This window comes from Ixodes scapularis, unplaced genomic scaffold (assembly GCF_016920785.2).
Source record: "Ixodes scapularis isolate PalLabHiFi unplaced genomic scaffold, ASM1692078v2 PGA_scaffold13__105_contigs__length_92229423, whole genome shotgun sequence".
In the NCBI taxonomy this organism is placed as follows: domain Eukaryota; kingdom Metazoa; phylum Arthropoda; class Arachnida; order Ixodida; family Ixodidae; genus Ixodes; species Ixodes scapularis.
In genome coordinates, this window is record NW_024609839.1 from 2,640,257 (window position 1) to 2,646,256 (window position 6,000).

Genomic DNA, 6,000 nt, shown 5'->3' on the forward strand with positions numbered 1-6,000 from the left:
GCATGTGTACATCGATGGTCGAAGTGTGCAATCTCATGTCTTGTGCGATTGTGAAAAGAATGAAAGTCGCCACTGCTGTTGCAAGATTTTAAATGAAACCCATTTTTTTACATTGGGGCGGGGAGGGGGGGGGGGGACTATGGGTGAAACTGTTGGCTTGGCTGCCAGGCGCAGTAACGAGCGAGTTAAGAATTATGCAACACGTTGCAGTTTTTCTACCACAGACCTGCAACACCTCGGAGCAGCATGGCGCATGTTTTTTGGCTCGCTTGAGATTGATCCTGCTGGCTCGTAGCCATGTCTGCAGTTTGCATTAAAATGAGCAAGTATAGAGCGCATCTCGCAGCTTTTACTCACCCCCAACTTCAGCTTTTAATTTCCATGGTCTGTCTCTGACATACTCATGTACAGTGCAGATATGATACGGATGCATCATTCAAAGAGACATTTCCACTGTGTATGAAAGGGTGGTATATTTATCCAATTGCCACATCCTTTCTTTTTTATTTTAAAAAACTGACTCCACTTTTAAGCCCTGTACATAAGTGTCGAACAAAGTATTCTTTTTAGGCCAGTATGTGTCCTGTCCAATAAATGTACTGAACCAGATTTCGTTGGTCTGCATTGGTTTGTTTTGAATGAATGCGATTGGTTCAGGAAAGTGTGCAAGTCTGTGGTTTTCGCGAGGCTTAAAAAAATAGGTATGCTTTTAGCTCTCAATTCGGGCGAAGATGTTTGTACTCTGACATGGGGCTAAACTACCACTGTGCCGGAAACACGTCTGCGGCGGGATATGCAAAATGTTTCCGGGCAACGTATACTCCGGTGACCTGAACTAAACAAAACTAGTGACTCGGTTTGCGATCGGCCCGAATGCTTCAACCCGAGTGAAAATGCCATTTTTGATTCTGGCGTGTTTTAAGCTAAGATGTTCATGGGGATAGGGGAGTGGAGGAGACGAGATGTAATGCAAAACTGTAAAAAAAAGTAACCATGAAAGAAAGTGTCATTTGAAGTCCCAAGCAAATTATGCGGAAACCCCTCTTGCCTCCTATTTAGTATAGTCATCTGCAAGGGGCTCATGAGCAGGACTCTTCGCCCTCTCGGTCTCTCAAAGAAATTGGTATTTGTGGGTCGTAACTCCATTGAGACTTGTTATTGACTTGCCACCCTTCGGGCATGCATCTAGTGTACATCTTTCCCCGTTTTCGAAAAACATTTCAATATAATGCCTTGAAGTAGTAACGTGTGTTGTGGTCACTCGTAGGCTGGATCGCGTATTGGGAGCCAGACGGTGACAGCACCTGCAGCGATTGCTTGACACTAGGCAAAACCTTGAAGCTTGTCTGATGTGTCTTGTAGAGCAACTTTAAGGTTTTCCAGGAATGATAAGACAGAATCTGCCGGTGTGAGTAACTCTTCAGAAAATTACACAAACAACATGCCAATCTCTGTCATCTGCTCAACCTTTCCAAATCTTAGTCCTGCTTCAGATAACTCGATAGTGTATCATTGATCGTGTGCAGAGCAACAAGAACATAGTTTGATGGATGTCGGCGGTATTTATCAGATAGCGCCGGGTGCACTGCAAATGACTAGTGCCTTGTCATGCGAGGTACTATCGTGGACAATATGAGCTGAAACAGCGCTCCGGCCTGTGCACGGTACTACCTGCGTCGCCTGTCGCATCGCTCCCCAAACACGCGCCGCACCCTGAGGTTGAGATAAATTCTCACTCCGCTCACTGCGCCGCTGCGCTCTTCCGGCCGTCTGCTAAATAAAATATTCGCCAATAGAACCACCATCACGATGCGTGTGCCGTACAGCCCAGTGTTTCCAGCTAACATGCATTTCAGTGTCTTTCAAGAAAGCGCCGAATTGTAAAATGCATTGTCACGCTCGTATCTCCTAGAGAGCGCTGCCTGACGGAGCTGCCTTGGCCGCCAAAAGGTGCCGATCTGAATATCATCGAACACGTTTGGAGGCGCATCAAGGTAGCCATGTCACTGCGTCCCCTCTACCGCGCCACTGCCGACGAATTGTGGGAAGCGGTAAGGCGTGAATGGGCTTCGGGCCGAGCCAGACTCCGAGGCCGCTCTGCATGATTCTTTAGCAGAGATGATAAGAGCCGTGGTCGCGGGTTAAGGGAGAATGACGCGGAATTTTCTCTCGTAAGTTTTACTGCGCCTCGGGACCCCCTCAACTGGACTGCTACCGGTTGGAGCAAAGCTTGATGCTACGGTTGCGACACACTGGTGCCGTTAACCGGCGCACATTTAACTTCCCCGCCGACTATTAATCTTTTGTGTCTGACATTGTCCTCTGCGAATATTCTTGCGATGAAGTTTCAGGCTACTTCTCAGGACAAATATACGACTCACACTTTATTAGAACTAGGAATTTATAAATGAAACAATGGTGTCTTGTCATCAACTTTTCTAGCTTGAAAGAAATACGTGGGCCCGGTAATAATGAAATAATATTTTTGAGCATTTCCATACCAATAAAGGTTACAAAACTGTCGCATTAACATGTTACCGTTGTTTTTAAACAGCTGTGCTCAATGAAAAAGAAGGAAATACATCGGAGCCGGCCTTAATCCGATAAAAAGATTTTAGTTAATATTTTACGATGTCCTACTTTGTAGATGCACTTAATCAAATACAAACAACCTGCAACGTAATTTCAGGGGACTTTGAAAAACGATAATCGCAGCTGAAATTTAAGACAGCGCAACATTTTTTCTTTCCCAGTCAACGTTTTTTCTACTTAATTTTTAACAGGTATTACGACGGATGGACTGAGACAACCCAACCACCTTTTCAATGTAGGCTGTTTCCTCCGGCATCCTGGTAGAGTGTAGTTGGGAGGGCACTTGGTGGGAGACATAATGTTACTACAATTTAGTTTGGCTTAAGGGGGCGCACCGCCGGAAAATTGCAAATTTTGAGGAAAAAAAATTTCTTTTCCTATTTTTCTGTATAGTGGTTCCAGAACTGGAAATTTTGATAGCAATGTCTGAAGTATTTACGGAGAAATAAATAAAACATTTTTGGTAAGCCGACGATGTAAAATCATGTTTGTGAAATTTCCCTGTTTTCTATTTTCAAACTGCAGTAGCTTTGCACCGGTATACCCTCGAATGACGATCATACCCTTGTTAGAAAGAGATTTTCTTCAACATCAGTACATTAAATATCTTTGTTTGAGAGTAAACTCTATTCGGGCACGAACACCATAGAAGTTCAGCTTTCACGTGGAAGAGGCTATACATATGACTAAGGATCGAAAAGCCTGCCCTGATTGAAGTCAAAACTGACTAAAGCCAGCCTTTTGTTTATAGAAAGTCTCGTGGGTTTGTCTGTTTTGTATTTCGATGATGCATGGCCCGCCCATTTTTGCTGATGTTGGTTTGTGTATTGCAAGCATACCGAATTCCTCACTCCTTTCACAATCAAAGTCCACACGCTGACAACAAAATGACACTCGGAGAAAGCATTGTCAGCTCGGGCTCACTCAGCAAAACCGTGCAGGAGATTGGGTGAACGCGGAAGGCACCACAATGCACTTAGTGCCTTTGAGTTGCCACCACCACCAGCAAAATCAAATGTAGTGGTGTGGAAACTTCAAACAGGTTTTTCGCAGTTCCACTTTTTTGCAGCAACTTTCGTTTTAGAAAATCTGTTATTTCAACGAATCACCGAACGTATTCTCCGCTGTGGATGTTTCGGAGCTGAAATATAGTGAGGAATGCGGCTAGATGTTTATTTTTCTATTTAAATGAAGTTTCTATTGCCAAAAAGTAGTCTTAATGAGGAGAAAGTGCCCCGTTATGTGGAATGCTTTTCAAATTGACATTTTGCATAGAAAAAAGACGGATTTTACGGTAACATATAGACAGCCGCACCCGCCATGTGTTGCAGGGGGGAAGAGGGAAAGGGAAATCGGTTATTTTTTTAGGGAACCGTTTTTGCACATCCGATACGGTACGATGGGCCCTCCGGTACGAACTGCGCATGCGCCTGTCTTCTGCGATTTTACCGTAATGCGCTGTTGGAACCGTAAGGCACGACCGGCACGGCCAATGGCCGACATGGACAGTCTCGCTTGGTTAGCAAAACGGCTCTTTCGCTGGCGGAGGGAGCGTGCCGTGGCTCCAAACATGAAGAAAATAACTCGTGGCAGTGCCTGGCAGAAGCGCCATGTGTGACAGCAAATCAATAAAGTTTGAGTCAGCGAATAAGAAGAAGAACAAAAACCAAAACGCAATTCGACTTCTTTAATTGAAATCAATTAGTGTTTAGTGTAGATAAGAGTCGTCTGCTCGGTAACTCAGTGGATTGGAGCGCCGATTTGTTGAACTCGTAGTGGAGCGACAGTGGAGAGTTCGAATCCCACTGGCCCAAACAGCTTTTTTTTTTTTTTTTTTTTTTTACATTTCTTTTTTTACAGACATTGGATGTGCATTTCGAGCACTTGTCACCCGTTTTTTACAGCTGCTGTTATGACTGAGGATTTTCTGTAGTGGCAAGAGTGAGCAACAGCCTTCTGCATCATGGCTCTGGATACCTTTTAGTTTAAACATGCTGCATGAATTAAAAATTTCTGTACAAATGCTAATCACATATATCCTATAAAACGAGCCCTTTGAATATTGGGTGATAGTTTTAATAGGTGCACAGCAGTAAAGTTACAGGTTTTGCTTTATATTTTCTTCGTGGTCGTACCGTACACGGCGCAACGATCGGTACGCGGGCGTACCACCGTGATCGTCTGCTCTCTGTACCGTAAGAGAGCAACATGAGCGCCGCATCTACCTCCGTCCCTCCGCCTCCTCCTAGCAAGCGGTTTACAGCAGAATACATCTTTCGACTTCGGGAGCTGCTAGGCGCTACTCCTTTTTCACTCCAGCCCTTTGGAATGACGCAGCTTTTGAAAAAGAACTTCTCGTGAGGAGCGAAGGAACGGATTGACCTCCTCGTAAATAAAAACAGAGATTTGAGACGTACTATAAGATACGTCGTTCCAAAAATATACACACTGTATGGAAAGAAAAACAGAAATCATTACATTCCTTCCTTAGTTAACGAACTCCCAGAGTACCTCATGAATATGGAATCCACTAGGGTACTAAAAAGGAAACTAAGGAATTGGTGTCAACCATTTAAGCTGTAGATATCGTAGCCTAGCCGTTGGATATGTTTCGTACTTTTATTTCATGGTTGCGTGAATAGACTTGGCTATAAACACCTATATTTATGCCCTAAAGTTTTCCTTTTTGTATTTTTTTGTGCTGCTAATTTTAGGTTTCTTTCCTTTCTTTTTTTGGGCTGCAGAGTGTTTTCTTTTTTTTTTTTGTAACAACATGTATTCTAGCTGGTCGCCTGGCCCACATAAAAGCAAAATGCTGCTTTTGTGGGCCAGCTCTTTATTTTGTATGACTTGATCTGAAAATAAAAATTGAATTAACTTGAAAATTGAATTGAATTATCTTTGTACAAGAAGACTGACCGTATCAACTTGAGAAAGTGTGTATATTTTGGTTATTTTTGTATTTTTTTCGAGATTTAATATTTCTAGTTTTATTTGTCCATAGCTTTCTTAGTACTCGATCCTGCATTGGGCCTCGAGGGAAAGAGACAGGATCGCTAGCAGACGACTTCGAATGTCGATGATAAGCGCGCGCGAGCGTGTTCTTGAGCCAAATCGAGTTTGCTTTCGGCACCGTTTCAGCATATCAGGACGTGGTTGGTGTAAACATCATATTTGGCTGATGTAATACAGCAAAGCTTGCCCGCTGAGAACGCAGGATTTATTAGAAAACAAGCTACCATGTACGGTCGAGGCATTATTTTATTCCCCAAGTATATAAATCTGGTAAACTGAAAAAAAAAATACGCTGGCACATCATCCCTGGTATCACAACTTTTTTGTATATTCAAAAGCAACGCCAGGTTGAACGTCCTATGCCTTGCCGCCAACAAGCGGCTTCTCTTAGTG